Here is a 24,649-nt window from a genome sequence, read left to right on the forward strand (position 1 = left end):
GCACATAGTCGCCTATACGCTCATCATACTTTCAACTTCAGCCCCAGCCCATTCAGAAATGCCGGTACTTGGGTAGAAGCCTATAGACAGCAGCCTGATAAAAATGTTAATATTAAACAAAAACGTTAGACGGACTCAGAGGCTTTTTGCCTCTGAAGTCGGAGGACGAGGGCGCTTATTTTGCATCTGAATGATATGTGACATTCTAAAACATTTAACGCGTGACGCACACAAACACAACTGAGAAATATTTTTATCTTATCATCAACATTGACTAGTTTAAACATTGACGAGACGGAGAGTTCCGACTCACAACCGACCCCACTAACATTAATATTAACGTACATATTTCCAAAGTCTTCTTTCGTGTAACATTCAATGGCGTAAAATGGCGTACCTTGCCCGCAGATCACCAGATCTCAACCCGATCGAACTGGTTTAGCACGCACTAAAAGAGTTCGTCAGACGTGAGGCTAAGCCATGGAACAAAGACGAGCTTCTTCAGGCCATAGTGACTTTCTGGAGAGATCGCCTGACAAAAACAGCGTGCAATAACTACATCGATCACCTTCAGAAGGTTTTGCCGGCGATGGTACAGCGCAATGGGGGTTCTACTGGAATGTAGAAATGTAAAATAGGCCTATTGAATTGTTTTCAATATTTTTCTATTGAAATGTTTTGTATTTTTATATTTCATTCATTAAAGAAACCTATGCTGACCACAACAACGCGGGACTACTGTATTTCATTCTTAAATATCATACATAACGCAAAATCCAAATGCTGCTTCCTGGCATATGTTAGCTAATTGCAAGTCAATGTTTGAATTAATTTACAATAATTTAGTTTCATTTATTTCAGTGTTAAAAAATCCTCTACAAATTAAATTAACACAAAGTCGGCTATAAGAGTCATTTATAGGCTACGTAAAAAAGCAAAGGGCTTACAGTCTTAACATTTAGGCTACTTTGCTTAAATTCGATACATTTATTTTCAGTAGGGCCTAATAAATTTGTAGGGATGTAATTTCAGTATGCTTTACCAACGCTATATATTCAATTAAAGTTCCAAGAGGTCTGGTCTCTATATTTCCTTCCCAGCTGACACTAATATGCAAGTGCACAGCAAAAATCACAACTTGTGCTTGCTGCGAACGCAAGTTATTTAAGGTGTCTCAACTGTACACAGTCTACAGTGTGAATTCGTTACAAGGTTTCATTTAATTAAATTAATGTGCAGCAATTTGTACAAATAGAGTCTATAGGCCTACTATACTGTTGTAGCCATTAAATAATCTCATTTAGTATCATCTTTGTTAAAATATTATAATGTTATTTTTTTCCATCTATGTTGAATATGAAAAGTGAACAGCACGAGTAAGATAGGATGCATTATATCGAGAGATGGATATGGAGTGGGTCAGACATGATTTTGACCACTTCATTAAGTTTTGTTTAGTAGAAAACCTTTCTTTAAAGTGAATTTCGTTTTCTATAAATTGTATCTTAATTTTAATAAATTTTTCATCTACCAATTGCCTGGATTGAATAAGTAAGAGAAGCAAATATAACAGACACTAATCATGGAGGCGCCCGCGCGGTCACTTGCATTGCACGTCAGCTGGAGCGCATCTCATCCTCCTAACTTAACGAAACTCAGCGTATGCCTCACACAGACGAAAACGAAAAGAAAAAGGCTACTCTCCGATTATGTCTTTATGTGCATTTCTCTCTAGGTGCGTTCACTACAAATATGGCGATCGTCAACTTCATCTTTGCAGTCGACACTGTCAGAAAACTCTAGTTTATTGATAAAAATCAATGCACGCATCACCCGATTTACAAATACACATCTTGCTTGTTGCACGCACACATATTATGTCGAAAAAACGAAATATTATGTTGAAATAAAAATCTTTTAGAATATTTGATTAAATATTAAGTAGGTCATATTAAGACAAGGCATATATTAAGTTAGTTTAGCTGTTATGAGAAAAATAAATCTAACGAAATCTAAACTCTAAATCTAATAAATAAATAAAAAATTCTAACGCCAATTCAACATGCCAGAATAAAACCTGATTTTTGAACAATGCGTAACACCACTCGGCCTGGTGTGCCAAAACACTACATTTTAAACTTCAATGTTTAATTCAAAACAATCTCAAAACGCGTTGTGACATTTTTTTAAAGCAGTAGCCTAGCCTATATACATTAAGGGCATTGAAACCAGGATCTTAACTAAAACGCGTTCCGCGTAATCTCTCAAAAATTATGCCACACTACTCCATGTATTTTTTTTTTTTAAGGACTGCTTTTGAAATCACTATAAATTACTATGCAATTGTATCGCTCACGAGAGCTCTTCATTTATCTAATTCCTCAATAGAATAGTAAAAATATTCAGCGTCATTGCTCCTAATATCGTCTCTATTTTTAACTTTTGATTCTATTTTTTCAGTTCTAAAATTGATTCTATCTTTGGTTCTATTCTGTTGTAGCCTAATAGGCCTATTTATATATATGAACAATATGCCTATTAGGCTTAGGGTTTTATATTTAACCCACTTACATTTTAAAATACGGCAATTGCTGCTGTTTTGCACAATGTCCCTTTGCGCCACCTGGCGGTCATTTCGGGAACGACTTTGAAATGCGGCTGGTTTATTTTTGCCGCGGTGATTTCGCTGCGGCGGCTGGCGCGGCGGTAATAGGCATTCTGGTTGTCCACCATCTGTATATATCTTTCTATCCATCTTCAAACTATTTTTATCTATCTTCAAACGTTTTCTATCTATCTTCAAACTATTTTATCTATCTTTCTATATATCTGTCTATATCTATCTTCAAACTATTTTTATCTATATCTATCTATCTTCAAACTATTTTGATCTATCTGTCTATATATCTCTATCTTCAAACCATTTCTATCCATCTATATATCTATCTTCAAACTATTTTTTATCTCTCTATCTATCTAGCTATCTTCAAACATTTTCTAGCTATCTTTAAACCTTTTCTATCTATATCTCTTTCTAACTAATCTATATTTCTTTCTAACTAATCTTTCTTTTAGCTAATCTTTTTTTCTTTCTTTCTAACTATTCTATCTTTCTTTCTAACTATTCTATCTTTCTTTCTTTCTTTCTAACTATTTTATCTTCCTTTATTTCTAACTTATCCATCTATCTTTCTTTCTAACCAATCTTTTTCTTTCTTTCTAACTATTCTATCTTTCTTTCTTTATTTCTAACTCATCCATCTATCTTTATTTCTTTCTTTCTAACCAATCTTTCTTTCTTTCTAACTAATCTTTCTTTCCAAATAATCTTTCATTCTTTCTTTTTAACTAATCTTTCTTTCTAACTAATCTTCATTTCTTTCTTACTAATCTCTTTCTTTCTTTCTACTCTTTCTTTTTTCAAGCTAATCTTTCTTTCTAACTAATCTCTTTCTTTCTTTCTAACTATTCTTTCTTTCTAACTATTCTATCTATCAAACTTCAAACTACTTTAAACTTCAAACTACTTTAACCCTCTGGGGTCGGCAAATACTCCCCGCGTTTTGCTGGATTTTCTTCACATTGTAGCACAATAAACTTAAATTACTCCGTCATTTATGGTCATACAGAAAAAAGAAATATAAAAAAAGAATCTGTGATATTTCTACTTTTGTATGTGTCCACTTACAATCAAATCAAAACATTGTGCTTTTGTAAAATAAAGAAAATAAACAGGGTGTGCGTTCTGCCTCTCCGTCGCAGTGAACTTTTTTTCTTGAGCACGTCTATAAACTGAAACAAAACTCAGCAATTACTTGTCACACATTTATGAGCCATATACCTTTATATGGTATAAAACAAATGAAGAGTTCAGATGCAAAAGCCTCTAAATGCCATTTGAAATTTTCTTATAGAATGATCATTTTTATCAAGCATCTATATTTAAGTTCAGTAATTTCACTTAAATGATAATTAATAGGTAATCTTCATTGCCATTTAAGTTAAATTATTGAATTTAAATATACGAGCTTGATAAAAATGATCATTCTATAAGAAAATTTCAGATGGCATTTAGAGGCTTTTGCATCTGAACTCTTCAAATATTCTCTGTTTAAGTAATTTGTATAAAACCAACAGGATGTCCAGTATCTCAAACTCTTGCTAATTACTTTTAATTCGACCACGCCCACTCGTGCAAAAGTGATTCACATGCAAATCGTCCACATGGGACGTGAACGCCCTCGTTACCTCAAACACAAAACACCAAAAAACTTCACAAGTCTCTGCTTTTCGTCGAGTTTGGAAGACACGTCTGAGCTTACATTGGATTTACCTAAGAAGAAGAAGAACGCGATTTGAAGACAAGAAAGATGTAAGGTAAGAAATTCTTACTTATTAGTTTATGGTATTGTTGCATAAACTTCACATTGCAGTTGAACTGTTGCTAGATATATGATGAATATTATACTATTTAGACTCGTGTTTACTGTTAAATACTGTTTGTGGATATCTGCTCAAACATAGATATGTATAACCATAATGTTTAATATTTTGGAGCGCGATGGCGTTTGAATGCAGAGTTCACCCGTTCACTTTGAGAGAGACCTTTGTTAATTTCAGTTTTTGGAACCTTGTCATCAACTCTGGTGTGTTTCCCAATCCAGGGTGCAAATGCTGAATATGTCAGCGGACTTGTGTATGGGTTGTTAGATGAATCTGAGGAACATACGTTTTTAGATCAACATCAGTTAATTTTGCCACTACAGCTACAAAACTACAATAAATATAGTTTTACCCTGATTTTTTTTTACAAATGTAACACATTGTTAATATACATTATTATCATTAAAGCCAATAGTAGAATTAAACAGGGTATTCATGGCTACCATCACAAAATCCAGTGGCAATGATCTCTTTTTCTAGGTCCTCCCATCTTGCTGCCACATTAGCCTGAGTGTCCTGGGGGCCGATGTTCTCTATGTCTGGGCGTCTCATGAGATTGACTAGAAATGATAACGTAAAAGGGGTATTGACAAGCTGTATGTGAATGTGTGTTAAGGTGAATGCAGAATTTTTTTTTTTTACAGATTATGTTTTTGTTCAGATGTTACACTCACCTGGTAAATCGAATGCAACTTTCCAGTTGGCATCAGCTATTACAATGGATGGGTGGTGTCCACATCGGTAACAAAAAAAAATTGTACGAGTACTGTCTTAGCGCACAGAAATGGTAAAATGCCTTTCTTAACCCCCTGAGGTCGACGGTATCGCCGGCGATACCAGCTCGCTTTTTTTTTATCAGTGTAAAATAAACTCATAAATACTCTGTTGACTTTGATTTTTCATAGGAGTTTCGTACATCAATCGATTCTGTTAAATGTGTATTATTTTTGTGTATACTCATAATAAAAACAAAGTGTTGAGCTTTTCGCCAAATAAAGAAAAATAAACACGAAGCGAGTTCTGCCTTCTCTCTGTCAGTGTAGTCCATTCTGAAACGCGTCCGAAAATGAACTGTAACTCACCGAATACTTCTCACACAGACACGTGAGATATGTCTTTATGAAGCTTGAAATCTCTTCTTTTAAATGAAGTAATTTATATAAAAAACAAATGTTTTCAACTCATGTAATCCGTTTGAAAGCAAGGAGAGGTACCGTTTTTCCTTCTGCCTCATTATCTCTATAATGAGTTGAGGCCGCCCCGCCCCCGGCGCTATTCAAATGGTAAATAGTTTAGGTGATCTAGTATGCATCGCATACGCCCCCCGATCAATGCCATAAAAACACAGTTTCTTCATCAGACTTACTGATAGTTCATCGCGTTTTGAGTGTGGCACGCTTCTCCAGTAAAGACGCCCTTCAGATGATTCTGGACAGCGAGGAAGAATGCATGATACCGGGTTTTTTCCTCAGAGGAAGATTGTAACTCAGACTACGAACGGCAGCATTTTGAAGAGCGAATGTGTCCGCCGAGGACACAATTTCGGAGTAAGTTTTACTTAAAAGTCTTTTGTCTTTTATTTTTCGTGTTCGCATTTATGAGGAAAAAACAATATTACGTGACAGTTCTCCATTATGGACGCGAGCGCTCTGAAAGCGCACTAAAAGACTTTCAAACTTTCACAGAGACCTCAAAACAGAAACTACAAATCCTTTCTTTAAAACGAATTTCGTTTTGTATCAATTGTATCTTAATTTTAATAATTTTTTCATTAACAAATTTCCTGGATTTAAAGTAAATATAGGCTAGCAATCACAACATAAGGTGCTTGAACTGGAGATCATCATTAACCAGACCGTAGCCTACTCGCCTCACATGTCTAAAAAATGTGAAATATATTTACAGAAAGCTGGTTCTAAACAAAACCATCCAAAACAAAAAACTATGTAGCCTAATTAATGTGCATTTCTCCGGTGCGTTCACTAGCCTACTGCGAAGATCGCGAGTCAATAGCCTATCGTCAACTTCATCTTTGCCAGAAGTTCAATTTAAATTGCGTGTGTGAATGATGATGTTTTAGCAAACTGTATTGCTATACTGAGATCGTAAAAATCGACTGAAATATGTTGAAATAAAATGTAGGCTATTTGTATAAGCAACGTATTAAACTGCAAATGAACAATATGCCCTAATATTTCATGAAAACAACATTACAGTCAGGCGAAATATGAAAGACAACATCTTGTTGACTAGATTTGGGTACAGTTTTTACTGTAGAATATACTGCCACGTCAAATAAGCTTTTGTTTAGCAATTTCTATATCTATTTTTGTCAAAAATAAAGTCATCAACTAAGATGTTAGCTGTTCCAATGTTGACTATATTCAAACTAATGAATACATAGATAAAATGTAGGCCTATAATATTTTTTTTTTACAAAGAAAGAGTACACTTGAAATATTGTTGAAATTGTAATTATTGTTGTAATTATAACCTTTTTAATAAAATAGCAAAACATATTTACAAGATAGATGTAAGCAAAATCTTAAATGGTCAATATAAGTCTTCTTCTAAATATATCTTTTGTCCTTGCATTGTGGCTCAGTCAGTGTCACACCTGAGTGAATGGCTCATCATTATGCAGAGTGGGTGGGACATTGTATTCTAAGGTGTAAACCACTCCTCGTTCACGCCCCCCTCGCATATTGGCTTTCCAAGCAAAACCTGTTTTACATCAATTTAAATCAATGTATGGTTTTATGTGAACGATAAAGCAAGACTATTTTCACATAATTTTGAAGAAAAAACTCTAGGCGAGGACATCCATTAGTCAAAAGTCTTATTGACACATATTTACTATGTGTTTTGTGGCCTTATTTCAGAAATTTTAGATTTGAGTTTTTTCAATAACCACGCATAAACATTATTCTCTCAAAAATGAAAACATGTACATACACGTGGCTCACATATTATGGTAGCCCTATTTGTGCTATATAGAGTGAATTTACACCTTTGCCATTAATATGTTTATATGCAACTGAAAAAAGCACAAATGTCAGGGCATGTCAGAACATCTCAAGGGCCCCAAAAACAGCCCAGACCCCAGAGGGTTAAAGTATTGACTGGCAATTTAGATCGGGAATGGGATTCCATTGTTCTGATCATGCGACCCACAGCAATGTGATTCTGTGGAAAGTGAATATAATAACGTTGTAAACATTTAATCAACAGTTTTCATAACCACCTGTTTAAATATCTTGAAATATGCCCTCTAATTATTTAAATTGAAATAATAAGTTTGTGCAATGTGCATACTTACTGAAATTCCAGCTGTCAGAAAAGAGCATAAGGGGATTGACAGGAACACTCTGTTGTTGTAGTTGTGGAACCCACTCTTATATTCCTGAAACCTGACCAGGTTTCTGCAGACAGGACATTCTTTTGCATAGACAGATACACCTAGATGAAAAATAAATGCAATTTGTTAATTTACATCCTTTATAAGAACAGAATGTTATTCACCATGTAAATAATTACAGAACTCATCCTACCTTTATATTGTTTGAATATGCCGTAAACAGTTGCTTGTCGGGTAATTAGTAGTCTGTCTTCAAGATTTGGCGGAGATGGCCCAGGACAGTATGGGCACTCTACTTCTTGAGGTTCAAAATGTTCTGGAATGGGCTTTACTTCTGTGGGTAAATCCACTGGAAGGTCCTCTGGGAATCTTTTTGAACTCCAAAAGTAGTTAGTCTGTGTAATGATACCACTATGTGAATTTTCTGAATGTTGATGGATGTCATCTGTGGCACTGAAATTCTCCTCCATATCTTCAAGTTCCTCATTTGAATTGTCAACTGCATTTTGTAGCAGCGGAGGATGTTCTTGAAAAAGCCACCACATGGACAAATACCGATGGGCACAACTGATCCGGTGTTTTGTGCCTCTGCACCTGCAGTGCCATTTACCAGTTTTACTGTCAAAGGTGCAGATTGTTCGTCCAAGCCTACACCAATTGTCCTTTTGGCCAGTATACACAGAAAAGTAAATATAGCGTTCAGAGAGCCCTTGCTCACCCCAGAAAATCGGAAAGACGGTGTCAACATCCTCAGAGCAAGCCTTCCGGTTTAACGATGTGCATTCTTCTTGTCTGGGTTTGGAAATCAGTCCTTTTTCTAACATCTCATCCAAGGACTCATTGCACAGTGCTTCTGGGGGACTATACGATGTTGCTGTCTTAGTCCTTTCTAAATGAAAGCATTCTTTCCCAGGGTTTATTTTAGACAAAGTTCAAAATGGCGCATTTTCGCGCTTTTGGTTGCTATAGCGCCACCTATTGGCCAATCGGGGTCATACTTTGATAGGTTCTCCCTAAATTGAGGACTACCATCTGGCAAAGTTTCAAGGCTCCAGCACTTATGGTTTGGGCTGCACGATGTGTTTGTCTAATTGATTAAAATTAATATACAATTACACAAAATTAACCAGACTTTAAAAAAAGACTTTATACAAAACTTAATGGAGTGGTCAAAATCATTCTTCAGAATGTCTATCTGAGTATCAGGCAGCTGCAACAGTCAGAGATCGTGTGGCTGGCCAGGTCAAAAGAGCGAATAAAAAACAAGAAAAGGTGAGAAATAGGTAAATAAGATCTGTATTGCACTGTCTGTGTGCTCTCGTGTATGATTAGGAGTGTCTGAAAGATGTAAACAGTGAGAGATTGTGTGGCTGGTAGTTCCCGGCGCGATGCTATAGAGCCACGAGCACGCGCGCACTCCCATATACGGGTAAAAAGAGCAAATAAAAAATAAGATTTAGTTGAGAAATAGGTAAATAAGATCTGTATTGCACTGTCTGCGTGCTCTCGTGTATGATTAGGAGTGTCTGATAGATGTAAACAGTGAGAGATTGTGTGGCTGGTAGTTGCCGGTAGTGGCCGGCGCGTTTCTAATAGAGCCACGAGCGCGCACTCCCATACGGGCAAAAAGAGCAAATTATAAAAAAGTTAAGATGAGAAATAGGTAAATAAGATCTGTATTGCACTGTCTGTGTGCTCTCGTGTATGATTAGGAGTGTCTGAAAGATGTAAACAGTGAGAGATTGTGTGGCTGGTAGTGGCAGTAAACAGTGAGAGATTGTGTGGCTGGTATGGCCGGCGCGATGCTATGGAGCCACGAGCGCGCACTCCCATATACGGGTAAAAAGAGCAAATAAAAAATAAGATATAGTTGAGAAATAGGTAAATAAGATCTGTATTGCACTGTCTGCGTGCTCTCGTGTATGATTAGGAGTGTCTGATAGATGTAAACAGTGAGAGATCGTGTGGCTGGTAGTGGCCGTAAACAGCGAGAGATCGTGTGGCTGCCTGGTGCGACGTTTCGCTTAGCCACGAGCACGCTCCCATACGGGTAAAAAGAGCAAATAAAAAACCAGATAAGATGAGAAATAGGTAAATAAGATATGTATTGCACTGTATGTGTGCTTTTGTGTATCAATAGGAGTGTCTGATAGATGTAAACAGTGAGAGATTGTGTGGCTGGTATGGCCGGCGCGCTGCATTTGTTTTGTTTTTTAAACCTTACATATTGTGTAAGTTCGAGTGGCCGGCGCATATATCCGCGACTGGTCGAGTGGCAGGCGCATATATCCGTGACTGGTCGAGTGGCAGGCGCATATATCCGTGACTGATTTTTGACCAAGATGGCGGCGCGCGACTGTGCAGCGGCTCCTAGCTCTTCTGTCGGTGTTTATTTATGTTTCTCGTTTGTGTTCTTTGTAATGTTCCCATGTCGAGGTCTTAAGTATAGCCGCACTGACCTAATCAGGATTGGTATACAATATAATACAGCTGTTACGAGAGCCTTCCAGGACGCTAATAACATCGCGGAGGATATAGCCAGACCATCGGGCGCTCCGTGGATTGTTATCGGCAGCAGCAGGCGACGAAGGCAGAGACGGGAGAGGAAGCAAAAGCGAGGACGCCGGTCGGGCCTGCTAACCCGGTTAAGGAAACTACCACACAGACCTCCGCTGCCAAGCCTTCTACTCACAAACGCAAGATCCATTGCGCACAAAATGGACGAGTTGGAACTTAGTATAGCAACTAACAATTACATACGGAACTGCTGCGTAATGATTATTACTGAAACCTGGCTGAATCCCCTCATTCCAGACGCTGCCGTGCAGCTAGCAGGCCGATCTAGCTACCGACAGGATCGAGACACGAACTCCGGTAAGACAAGAGGAGGAGGTATTTTTGTGCATAATGAATGGTGTACAAACAGCAGGATCATTGCTCAGCACTGCTCACCTGATCTGGAAGCCCTTTCGGTAATATGTAGACCATTTTATTTACCAAGAGAGTACACCGTAGTGACTGTTACTGCTGTTTACATAGCCCCCGATGCTAATGTTAGCACAGGTTTAGCTCACCTGCTAACCATAGCAAACAAACTGCAGCGCGATCACCCAGGGGGAATACATGTTATAGCAGGGGACTTTAATAAGGCATCTTTAAAGACTGTACTCCCCAGTTTTTATCAGCATGTTGATTGTGCTACTAGAGGGAAAAACATATTAGACCATGTATACTCTAACATCAAGAAAGCATACAAAACTGCTCCTCTCCCTCACCTTGGCCAGTCAGATCACTTACAACTGTTTTTAATACCTGCATATATCCCTGTCAGGAGGGCTATAAAGCCAAGTAGTATGACCATTAAAATCTGGCCTGACACCGCCCTATCCCAGCTCCAGGACTGCTTCCAACATACTGAATGGGACCTTTTCTTTAATGGCGACTTGGATGGTGACACAGAGGCTGTACTAAATTACATCACTTTTTGTATGGACAATGTTACGATCGAACGTTGCATCAGGACATATCCCAACCAGAAAGCCTGGATGACGAGAGAAGTTAAGAGACTTTTGAGGAAACGTAACATCGCCTTCAGGTCAGGAGATAAAGAACAGTACAGCTCTGCTAGAGCTGACCTGAAGAGGGGTATCAAGGTGGCAAAGCAGGCGTATAAGAGGAGGATGGAGGACCACCTAGCGAACAACGATCAGCGCAGAGTGTGGCAGGGAATACAACAACTGACTAATTATAAAGGCAGTACTGTCAGTAGGACCACCAACATTGACACCTCACTGGCTGAGGAGCTGAACCACTTCTTTGCCAGGTTTGAGGTTGAAAGATCTGAAACAGATCTACTGTCTCTACCAGCTATCACCAGTCAGACTCTCACTTTGCAGGAACATGAAGTGAGATGTTCACTAAAGACCATCAACCCACGAAAGGCTACTGGACCTGATGGAGTGCCGGGCAAAGTCCTCAACTCCTGTGCTGACCAGCTAGCAGGAGTCTTCACCAGAATTTTCAACAGCTCACTGTCAAAGGCCATTGTTCCAGCTTGTCTAAAATCAGCAATCATTATCCCTGTGCCAAAAAAGCCAGCTCCAGAGGACCTTAACAGCTACAGGCCAGTTGCACTGACACCAATTATTATGAAATGCCTGGAGAAATTGGTTTTACGACACATTAAATCTAGGACCAGCGACAAGCATACTAGAGGCACAGCAAGAACGCGCAAGTGTTTTTGCCAGAATACTCTGTTCACCCTGTTATTTCATTGTTGTATTTTAGTCAAGGTAAGCCTATCTTCGATCCTCTTGTTATTCTGTATTTTTAACTTCACATAATTCTGTATTTTAGAGAGACGCGTTGGCACAATTAACAACAGCCGCGAGTGAAAATTAAAATTATTGTTACATTTGCACTTAAGCCTTTGCTCCTAGCAGTTTGGAATTGCCACATTTTCGCGTTATTTACACTTAATTGCCCGACCGAAACAGCTGTACTCACTCAAGCGGTGAAAGCATTATCCGTATATCTGTGTAATTTGCGCGCTGTCGCGGAAGCGTCAGCGGAAGCGTTCAGCTCTCGTGTTCAGCCTCCTCGTGTGAAGACCGACTCGGGAAAAGACCAGCGACTCTACCTGCGCGACTCCACCGAGCAAGGACACCTGAAAGGCACTTAACCCTCTGGAGTCTGAGCGTTTTTTTGGGCCCTGGGGGTGTTCTGACATGCTCTGACATTTGTGCTTTTTTCAGTTGCTTATAAACATATTAATGGCAAAGGTGTAAATTCACTCTATATAGCACAAACAGGACTACAATAATATGTGAGCCACATGTATGTACATGTTTTCATTTTTGAGAGAATAATGTTTATGCGTGGTTATCGAAAAAACTAAAAATTAAAAATTTTGAAATAAGACCACAAAACACATACTAAATATGTGGCAATAAGACTTTTGACTTATGGATGTCGTCGCCTATAGTTTTTTCTTCAAAATTATGTGAAAATAGTCTTGCTTTATCGTTCACATAAAACCATACATTGATTTAAATTGATGTAAAACAGGTTTTGCTTGGAAAGCCAATATGCGAGGGGGCGTGAACGAGGAGTGGTTTACACCTTAGAATACACCCACTCTGCATAATTAGCCATTCACTCAGGTGTGACACTGACTGAGCCACAATGCAAAGACAAAAGATATATTTAGAAGAAGACTTATATTGACCATTTAAGATTTTGCTTACATCTATCTTGTAAATATGTTTTGCTATTTTATTAAAATGGTTACAATTACAACAATAATTACAATTTCAACAATATTTCAAGTGTACTCTTTCTTTGTAAAAAAAAAAAGATTATAGGCCCTACATTTTATCTATGTATTCATTAGTTTGAATATAACCAACATTGGAACAGCTAACATCTTAGTTGATGACTTTATTTTTGACAAAAATAGTATTTTATATATAGAAATGGCTAAACAAAAGCTTATTTGATGTGGCAGTATATTCTACAGTAAAAACTGTACCCAAATCTGGTCAACAAAATGTTGTCTTTCATATTTCGTCTGACTGTAACGTTGTTTTCATGAAATATTAGGGCATATTGTTAATTTGCAGTTTAATACGTTGCTTATACAAATAGCCTACATTTTATTTCAACATTCAGTCGATGTTTACTTATCTCAGTATAGCAATACAGTTTGCTAAAACATCATCATTCATTCACACACGCGATTTAAATTTAAACTGTCTTTGCCAGCTGTGGTAAACAGCGCGCATCTCTGCCGTTTATTCATTCATAAACAGAAACCCACGTGAAGAAATTCACGTGAGAAGGAAAAAACTTACTTGTATTCCTCAGCTCGCTCCTCGATATACCCGCACTTCTGAGGGACATTTTCCATTAGTATTATTCCTCACAGCGCTGCAAGACGGTGTAAACAAGTAATGATCTAAATAAACTTGTGTGTTTTCTCGAGCTGATGTGGGCGTTCACAGGATTGCCTCAGCCATTTGCGTTTGAATAGCGCGCGCTCTCCGTGGGCGGGGCCGATTATAACGTAATGAGATGAGATGAGCTCGACTGGAATCGCTCTCTTTTAATACAGATTTCACAAGATGAGAATAATTGTTTTTTTATATAAATGACTTCATTTAAAAGAAGAGAATTCAAGCTTCATGCCTGTCTGTCTGTATGTCTGTTTGACTGAGTATTCGCTGAGTTATTGTTAATTTTCGGACGCGTTTCAGAATGGACTTCACTGGCAGAGAGAAGGCAGAACTCGCTTCGTGTTTATTTTTCTTTATTTGGCAAAAAGCACAACACTTTGTTTTTATTGTGAGTATACACAAAAATAATACACATTTAACAGAATCGATTGATGTATGAAACTCCTATGGAAAATCAAAGTCAACAGAGTATTTATGAGTTTCTTTTACACTAATAAAAAAAAAGCGAGCTGGTATCGCCGGCGATACCGTAGACCTCAGGGGGTTAAGTATCTCCTCTTCCCTTTCTCTTCCCCCTACTTACCTTATTGTTCACCTTAATCAACATGTGCTTTCAATACATTCCTGTTATCTCTCGGCACCGTCCTTTCATCACGCGCAATAGGCAGCGCAATACTGCCAATCTGCGTCCCATCCTCACATCCTCACATACTCCTCTCTCTCTTTCCGTGGGTCTATGGAATTGTCAGTCAGCAGTCAATAAAGCTGACTTCATTCCAGCCTTTGCATCTCATTCTACTCTTAGTATCTTGGGGCTGACTGAGACCTGGATTCGTCCAGAAGACTCAGCAACCCCTGCTGCTCTCTCTAGCAATTTCTCCTTCTCCCACTCCCCTCGCCAGTCTGGGAGAGGTGGGGGTACAGGGCTTCTCGTTTCTAACAATTCCAAATACTCCACGCTCTCTTCTTTATGCAACAACAACTCATTTGAATATCATGCTATTACACTTACAACTCCCATTAAAATCCATATTGTAGTCATTTATCGCCCCCCAGGTCAGCTGGGTAACTTTGTAGATGAGCTGGATGTGCTGCTGTCCACTTTCCCTGAGGACGGCACCCCACTTCTAGTCTTCGGTGACTTCAACATTCATCTCGAAAAGCCACATGCAACAGACTTCACCTCTCTCCTAGCCTCTTTCGATCTCAAACGACTCATCACCACAGCTACTCACAAATCAGGCAACCAACTGGACCTGGTTTACACACGCAACTGCACCACAGAAAACATCCTGGTGACACCTCTCCACGTTTCAGATCATTTCCTCATTACTTTCAGTCTACAACTCTCTACCCCTGCACCACCACCCCCACCACCAGTCACTTTCAGACGAAACCTGCGCTCACTTTCCCCCTCCCATCTCTCCTCTGCCGTGTCATCCTCTCTTCCCCCACCCTCACAATTCTCATCTCTGGATGTGAATACCGCAACGGACACCTTATGCTCCACTCTAATCTCTTCTCTAGACATTATCTGCCCTCTCTCCTCCAGGCCAGCACGCGCTACTCCCTCTAACCCCTGGTTATCTGAGGTTCTTCGGGAACACCGGACCGAACTCAGGGCAGCGGAGAGGAAATGGCACAAATCAAAAGACGCATCTGACCTGAGTATGTATCAATCTCTCCTCTCCTCCTTTTCTGTTGATGTTCATGCTGCAAAATCTTCATACTTCCACAACAAGATCAACAGCTCCTCCAACACACGATTACTCTTCAAGACATTCAACTCTCTCCTCTGTCCACCTCCACCACCTCCCGCCTCCTCCTTAACTGCTAACGATTTTGCGACCTTCTTCACCAACAAAACAACAGCTATCAGCAGTCAGTTCTCAGCTCCACACACACAGGAACCCAGACCGACCCCTTCCACAGCCAATACCCCTCTGTCCTCCTTTTCTTCGCTAACCGAGGAAGAAGTATCTACACTTCTCCTCTCCAGTCACCCTACCACCTGCCCGCTTGACCCCATCCCCTCACACCTTCTACAAGCCATCTCTCCCACACTTCTACCATCACTCACACACATCATCAACTCATCCCTCCACACTGGCACCTTCCCTACAGCATTCAAGCAGGCTCGGGTTACTCCATTGCTCAAAAAACCAACACTAAACACATCATTTGTGGAGAATTACAGACCTATCTCTCTCCTACCATTCATTGCGAAGACACTTGAAAGAGCTGTCTTCAACCAACTAACATCCTTCTTGTCTCTAAACAACCAGCTGGATGTCAACCAATCTGGCTTCAAGAAAGGACATTCAACTGAGACTGCATTACTGTCAGTCACAGAAGCCCTACGGATCGCAAAAGCTGCTTCCAAATCTTCAGTCCTCATTCTCCTGGATCTGTCTGCTGCCTTCGACACGGTGAATCATCAGATCCTTCTGTCCACCCTCTCATCACTGGGCATCACAGGAACTTCACTCCACTGGTTTGAGTCCTATCTCACAGGTAGGTCCTTCAAGGTCGCATGGAGAGGTGAGGTATCCAGAGCACATCAGCTGACCACAGGGGTTCCCCAGGGTTCAGTTCTTGGTCCCCTCCTCTTCTCCATCTACACCACATCACTGGGACACATCATACAGGCACACGGTTTTTCCTACCACTGCTATGCTGATGACACACAGCTCTTCCTCTCCTTTCAACCAGATGATCCCACAGTAGCTGCACGGGTCTCAAGCTGTCTGGCGGACATCTCCACATGGATGAAGGAACATCACCTGCAGCTAAACCTGGCAAAGACTGAGCTTCTCGTCCTCCCTGCCAATCCATCTCTACAGCACGACTTCACCATCCAGCTAGAGTCATCATTAATCACCCCATCAAGATCGGTCAGAAATCTTGGAGTAACGTTTGATGACCAGCTGACCTTCACAGATCACATTTCAAAGACAGCTCGATCATGCAGGTTTGCACTGCACAACATCAGGAAGATCATGCCTTTCCTAACTGAGCATGCAACACAACTTATCGTCCAGGCCCTGGTCATCTCTAGGCTTGACTACTGCAATGCCCTTCTGGCTGGACTCCCAGCATGTGCGACCAAACCCCTACAGATGATCCAGAATGCTGCAGCTCGTCTTGTCTTCAACGAGCCCAAGAGGGCCCACGTCACTCCTCTGTTCATCTCTCTGCACTGGCTACCTCTAGCTGCTCGCATCAAGTTCAAGGCACTGACGCTTGCTTACAGAACTATCACAGGCTCAGCTCCCTCCTACTTTCACTCACTCCTACGAGTCTACATCCCTACCAGACACCTACGATCGGTCAACGAGCGACGTCTCGTGGTTCCATCACAGAAAGCCACAAAATCACTTTCCAGAACATTCTCATTGACAGTTCCATGCTGGTGGAACGCTCTCCCCACCCTCATCCGGAATGCAGAATCCCTGACAACATTCAAAAAACAGCTGAAAACCAATCTCTTCCGTGAGCACTTAACCTTATAGAAAAAAAAAAAAAAAAAAAAAAAGTCCTTTCCCTTCGAAACACCACTTATCAGGCTTATGCTACTCTGAATAATACCTGAACTTCATATTTTGAGCACTTCCTGCGTTGTTGTTGCTCTTGCCTCTCTACGATGACTCGCTGAATTTAGTCCTAATTTGTAAGTCGCCTTGGATAAAGGCGTCTGCTAAATGACTAAATGTAAATGTAAATGTAAATCTAGCTTGCCAGCCTCTTTTGATCCACATCAGTTTGCATATTGTTCTAATAGGGCCACAGAGGATGCTGTTGCCATAGCAACACACGTGGCTTTGAACCATTTAGAACACCAAAACACCTACGTGAGGATGCTCTTTGTGGATTTTACCTCTGCATTTAATACCATCATTCCGGACATCCTCATCAACAAGCTGCTCCATCTGGGCCTCTCAATCCCCATCTGCACTTGGATAAGAGATTTCCTCACTAACCGCTCACAAGTTGTCCGACTGGGCCCCCACCTCTCCTCCATCATCAAACTCAGCACAGGGGCACCGCAAGGGTGCGTTCTCAGCCCCCTGCTATACTCTCTGTACACCAGTGACTGTTCCCCAGCTCATCCAGCCAACACCATCATCAAATTTGCAGATGATATTACAGTTATCGGCCAAATTGTAAGGGGAGACGAGACGCATTATAGGACCGAGATAGAGAGGTTAACAGGATGGTGCCATAATAACAACCTCAAGCTTAATACATTAAAGACCAAAGAACTGATCCTGGACTTTAGGAGAAAGCGACAGATGGACCCACCGCCACTCCTCATAGCAGGGGCTAGTGTCGAGAGGGTCAACACCTTCAAATACCTTGGAGTCCATATCAACAATGATCTGTCCTGGTCCGTTAACACAACCACCATAATCAAAAGAGCACAGCAGCGTCTCTACTTCTTAAGACTGCTAAAGAAAAACAACTTAAGTGAGACGCTGCTGGTGGGCTTTTATCGCTCTGCCATAGAGAGCACATTGACGTACTGCATCACAGTGTGGTATACAATACCACACTGTGGCACAGAAAAAATCCCTTCAAAGGGTTATCTGTACAGCGGAAAAAATCATTGGCTGCTCTCTACTCACATTGGACAGTATTGCCTCATCACGCTACCTCAGCAGGGCAAAAAATATAATCAACGACTCCACCCACCCAGGCCACGAACACTTTCAATTACTCCCCTCCGGAAGACGTTACAGGTCGGTCAGAACACGCACATCCAGATTCAGAGACAGTTTTTTCCCCACAGCCATAACAATTTTAAATAACTTTAAATACTTACTGAAATAGGACTATTTCATGATGAATGGTTGTATTATTTATTTGCACTGCATTTGCACTTTATACCATGTGACTTGTCTTATTATGTGTATGTGTTGATATGATTCTGTGTGAGAGTATGACTTGAGGAAGTGTATGAATGTATTTTTTATATATGCACCAGGAGTAGCACTTTTAATTTCATTGTAATAACGTTTCTACAATGTTTTTTACGATGACAAATAAATGACTTGAGACTTGAGACTTGAGACTGGTCGAGTGGCAGCTCCCCCTGCCACGCAAAGATTTTACCCCCTCTCGGATTTTACCACCTCCACCTCATTTTCAGCCAGAAAAAACCCTGACTACATTATAAAAAATATATATATATATATTCTTACTAATTGACAAGTATTTCAGATAATACTAAACTAATCCCTAAAAGTATAAAATAATATTTGTCCTACCTATGTACAATAATTACTACATTATAAATAAAATAAAAATACTCTTACTAATTGACAGGTAATTCAGATGATCCTAAACTGATCCCTAATAATAAAAAATTATATTTGTCCTATCTATGTACAATAATTACTATATCTAATAATATATGTAATTCACAGGTGTCCACATTGTCTGCAATGGTGTACAAAATCGAAAGCACATCGGAAACAGGGACAGTCAATAATGTTGACTGTGAGGTCAAATATTGTCACATCGCTGACAATACAGATACAATGAAACTAGCACTTTGGGAGTCACACATTGACTTAATTCAGTGCAACAATTCTTACAACTTTACTGATCTGGCAACAAGAATATATCAAGGGGAAAAAACCTAACAACAACACGCAACACAGTCATTACCACATTGGACACACCAGTACCATTCAAACTACCAGTACCCTCAAGCACTGCCGTCGAAAATACCACACTCCTGCACTTGACTGCACCTTTAGAAAGTGCAAAAATAAAGGTACTGAAACAGTGTCCCAAATGCCTCTCTCCTCAACCCAACTTAAACACAAAAGTTGAATTCCACCGATGCAACAAATGTCAATTTCTCAGAAAATCAAACAAATACACTACAAAATGCCACGGAATCCTCACATTCCTCATCAAGAACAAAGAAGTTGACCTCAAAATCGCCAACTCCCTGTTAAACAAAACAATACAGCAAAAAGCAGACATTTCCCGCATGGATGAGCAAGACATGGAAGAGCTGCTGCTAAATTGCAAAACTTTCGATATAAGCTATACTTCTGACTTCTTCATAACATCAATAAATGAACCACAAACTGCCTCTCCAGAACTGGAAGAAAATCCACACGAAAATCCACCATCTGCTGAAACCACTGCAGAACCAGAAATCCCATCCTCATCACAGAAAAGAAAAAAGGATTCTGACTGTTCTGCCCCACCAAAAAAAAACAAAGATGAGGAAATTCCTGAATCACCTTCAAGTCCAATTGAAGACATATCATTATTGTTTGATAACTAAACAAATATCACTGTTTCCCCTGTTATCCACGTTTTTACGGAGAGTTGTCTACGTGTCAACAGAGAGTCATTCACAAGTCTACAGAGAGTTATCTACATAGATAACACTTTGTAGATAACTCTTTTTTATTTCTATGTTATCTAGTGTTATCCACATATCCACAAAGTGTTATCCTTCTATCCACGGACTGTTATCCGAGCATCCAATAAAGTGGATGTTCTGTGTGTCGACAGAATGGTATCTCCAGTATTCCCCAAGTTCATGTTCACATATCTATAGAAAATTGTTGAACGGTCACGGAGTGACCATTTCAAGTATCAACAGAGACTTGTTCTGCATTCATAGAAACACTGTTCACAATTCCTCTAAGTTTGATCCACATTTACTACATTTCTGTTTTAGTGATTATTCTGCATACTCGCTGAGTATTTGACTGAGTTCTTGCACAAGGTGTAAGGTGTTATAAATAAATCCAATGTACAATATCCCCATGTCCTGTATGTGGTGTGATATCAATACTACTAAATCACATTGCAAAAACATCAAACAATTTGCAAAAATCTGTTTGTTTGTTTTTAATGTATTTTTATTGAATTTTTTAAAACACATCGTGCAGCCCAAACCATAAGTGCTGGAGCCTTGAAACTTTGCCAGATGGTAGTCCTCAATTTAGGGAGAACCTATCAAAGTATGACCCCGATTGGCCAATAAGTGGCGCTATAGCAACCAAAAGCGCGAAAATGCGCCATTTTGAACTTTGTCAAAAAGCTACTTTTGCCAACTAGTCCCTGGTTTTTCGACCATTTGGAACCAAACCAGTGCAAAAATGTTCTCTGGAGTCTGAATATCAATAATTATAAAAAAATAAATTGAAATTTCGATTCACGTTTGCTAGGGGACGCAAAATTAACGTTGTAGCAGGAGCCTATATGACTAAAATGGCTACAACTCGACAACTAAATAAGCTCCCTTTACCGAACTGCCGGTACACGTGTAGGAGTTCAGTCTGGGGTCACAGTAAAAAAATCACGTCGATTGGCCACATGGTGGCACTATAACAAAAAAAAAAACGTATAAACACCTAACCGTTTTTCCGATTGACTTGAAATTTGATATGCAGTGTCTTTGAGCAAGGTTCCATGTATGTTTAAAAGGATATTGGCGTATCTCAAAAAACATGGCCGCCATCAGCCAATGAAGTTTGAGCACCTATTAAACAAGGTTAACTGAGTCCGATCACAACAAAACTCAGTGGGCATGTTTGGCTCAAAGCCCTAGAGGTCTGTAAAAAAATTTAAAGAAATCGCCCACTAGTTGGCGCTAACAAGTTTTAAGGCTCTGTAATCACGTAGTGTTACAAATTTCGTCACAAAATGCATATCATTTGTTAGATCTCCACATACTGAACTACTTTGCCTCAAGAACCACTGCTGTCAATCAAATCGTTCATCAAATATTCACTATTATGTTAAAAACCTACTTTTGCGAACTAGTCCTAGGTTTTTCGTCCAATCGGAACCAAACCAATGCAGTACAATATTCTCTGAACTCCCTAGATTAATAATTATCAATAAAACTTAATGTCTTTGAATGCTTATGTGCTTAAAGGCCTTAAATGCTTGAACCCCGATAAATGCTGCTTGCAGCTTTAATTACCTATGCAGCCGCTCTGGAGAAAACAGTGATGTCATTCTCCAGCTCAGTTCAGTTCTCATATAATGGTGTCAGTGTCATTTAAAAAACTGGTAAAGCTGTACAAAAAACATTAGCCTGTGACTCACAATGTCCCTGAAATTAATTTTTTGCTAAATTAAGCTGGTCTTAAGACTAACGCATGAACGACCCCACATTTCACAAAATTAAAGTTGATTATCAACAGCTGGAGGGTCAGTGCCCAGTTGCATAAAGCACCTTAAGTGTAATTTTCCCTTAAGTTCGCACTTATGTTTCCCTTAAACCTAAGGGTGTTGCAGAAAAATGATTTTTTTTTTCTTAAATGCTGTTTTTTTCACTTAAGTGATCCCTTAAAAAGCGTTAAGTGTTGCATAAAACCCCTTAACGGTCATTTCCCTAAGTATAACTTAAAGGAACACTCCACCCATTTGCATTAAGTTTTGCATTGTTAGAAACCCAGTCATACTATTGAATGGTCGTGCAACACGCTCTCATTTTCCCCTGAGATGGGAGAAATCCGTAATTTACCTCTTACACTTCCTCCCACAATGACGCAAAAATCGCCATTTTGCGTCATTGTCGGAGGAAGTGTAAGAGGGGGGTATTTCTGTTGAGACTACAAGCACTAGTTCCCACCCTTTCAAACCCGCCCATAGGGGGTTGGACCTAATGCGCTAACAGACCTATCACAGATCAGTGCCAGTGCGTTTGATTTCACCGGCAGAAACCTGCATGTCCGGCCGTCGAGATCGTCCAACATGTCCGGGATTCGGCTTTGCTTTCTACGGTCGCCATTCATTGTTTACATGCACACCTTTTGTTTCAATCTAACTGAATTCATTCCGATTGGTGAATCTGAATGTAGTGTTTACATGAACGCTAAACAAGTGATCGGTTGATGTGCGTTTTACCATTGCTAAGAAAATACTCCTCAATGAGAGATAGCCCACGAGACCGGTGCGTCTCACAGGCGCCGCTCATCAGTAATCACGCCACCGGCTTTTGCGTTCTATAGTCGCCATTCATCATGTTTACTGTGGCGAGCAGGACGAGGCTAGGGCCGCGGGAGAAAGACGCGAGGCCGGTGGCGTGATCGGTTGATGTGCGTTTTACCATTGCTAAGAAAATACCCGCTCCTCCGTGAGGGATACGAGACCAGTGCCTCACAGGTGTCGGTCATCAGTAATCACGCCACCGGCCTCGCGTCGTTCTCCCGTGGCCCTAGCCTCGTCCTACTCGCCACAGTAAACATTATGAATGGCGACTGTAGAACGCAAAAGCCGAATCCCGGACATTTTGTGCGATGCGATCTCAAAAACCCGGGCAGACTCACGGAGACTAGTAACTTAGCTTAGCTTTATTGTTTACAACTGCTCTCTTACCGGTAGGTGTGGCTTGGGAGTGACCTCGTAGAGCAGCGAAGCAAGTGCATTCTGGGAGTTGTTGTCTTTCATCCACATGAGCCAAAAATAAATTTTCTGGCTTTTCTCAGTCTAGAAAGCTCCAAATTAAAAAATAATTTCACATTTCTTCTACATAAATAACCCAATTTAAAAACACATTCATCTTTCCAGAGGTGAAATATCCCTTTAAGGTTTGGAAATCGTAACGTGGACAAAAATAAGACGACATGGCTGAATTTATGGAACCAGCTGAAGATCATTATGTGGCAAGAAGAATTTTTAGGGATAGGGAGAACCCTTTGGACCATCTTAAGCCTGGTTCACATGGGACGATTTTAAAATTGTTGGCCAATTTTTCCAAACCTGAGAGACCCCACACACGGCGATAAAAAATCATGGTTCTAACAGTTTTGGTCGTACAGTGTGTGGTGCGCAGCCACACGGCAAAATCAACACATCACACACAAACCGATTTGACTCCCGAGCATTCCCAGGTCAGACGGGAAATCTCGCGAAATCCCTCGAGATCAAACGTGACTTCAGAATAAACAATCATGGCGGACGAAGAGGATGCAGTGGCGATAGTTTGTTTTTAACCGAAAAAAAACTTTATCAAAAGAAAATCTCCGACGTCCACCGGACTTTCTGGTGCGCCATGCCGCCGGCTGTTTTGATTTTGTTTCCCGGTGCTTCCTCACCGCCTCGTCACCTCGCTTTCTGATTGGCTACACGCCACAGTCCACAGGCTGCGTGCTCGTTTGTCCCCAGGGGATACCACACACGAGGAGAAATCGGGCCAAAAAAATATTGGATATCCCCGATTTGAGATCTGAGCGGTCCCGACGTCCTTCCGAGCAGACGAGAGCAGTCTTAACACACCACACACGGCAGGAATATCTGATCAGATTATTTTACGATAATCGGAGCATCCTTAAGATTGTCGGAAGGGGTGAATCGGGGCTAAAATCGGCCTAATTATCCTGCCGTGTGAAACGGGCTTTAGCGATGAAAAATTGTTGCAAGAATACCTATTTGATCGACGCGCAATATTTGACATCGCTAACAAACTAGACGGCGACCTTGACCATGTCACTCATCGCAACCACTCTTTACCTGCGGTGTTACAACTGCTTATAGCACTGGGTTTTTTTGCAACTGGGAGTTTTCAGACGGTAGTGGGAGATGTTTTCCACGTGCATAAATCGTCTGTCAGCAGAGTGGTTCACCGGGTTGCGGGGGCTCTTTCCCGTCATTTAAACGCAACGGTCAAGTTTCCATCCCGTCATGACCAGGAGGTCATTCAAACCAGTTTTTTTCGGAAAGCAGGTTTTCCTCGCATATGTGGTGTTATTGACGGCACACATATCAGAATACAGGCGCCCCAAACACACGAAGACCAGTGCATAAACAGAAAAGGCTACCATTCAATAAATGTTCAATTAGTGTGTGACCATCTCTGCAAAATTACAAATGTTGTTGCATCATGGCCCGGGAGTACACATGACTCCAGGAT

At 40.3% G+C, this 24,649-nt stretch overlaps 2 long non-coding RNA genes across 2 annotated transcripts; both read right to left on the reverse strand.

Moving 5' to 3' along the window:
- Window positions 1-4,625: 4,625 nt before the first annotated feature.
- LOC309497506 lies at window positions 4,626-5,207 on the reverse strand. The gene is made up of 3 exons (XR_014205582.1): window positions 5,118-5,207; window positions 4,887-5,003; window positions 4,626-4,716 (listed from the first exon to the last, which is right to left on the reverse strand). It is a non-coding gene; the product is annotated as an uncharacterized lncRNA (long non-coding RNA).
- Window positions 5,208-7,562: 2,355 nt separating this feature from the next.
- LOC309497504 lies at window positions 7,563-8,368 on the reverse strand. Its single transcript, XR_014205580.1, has 3 exons — window positions 7,995-8,368; window positions 7,763-7,902; window positions 7,563-7,629 (listed from the first exon to the last, which is right to left on the reverse strand). It is a non-coding gene; the product is annotated as an uncharacterized lncRNA (long non-coding RNA).
- Between the last annotated feature and the right edge of the window lie 16,281 nt (window positions 8,369-24,649).

Source organism: Leuciscus leuciscus (assembly GCF_965113295.1).
Source record: "Leuciscus leuciscus genome assembly, chromosome: 4".
Taxonomy (NCBI): domain Eukaryota; kingdom Metazoa; phylum Chordata; class Actinopteri; order Cypriniformes; family Leuciscidae; genus Leuciscus; species Leuciscus leuciscus.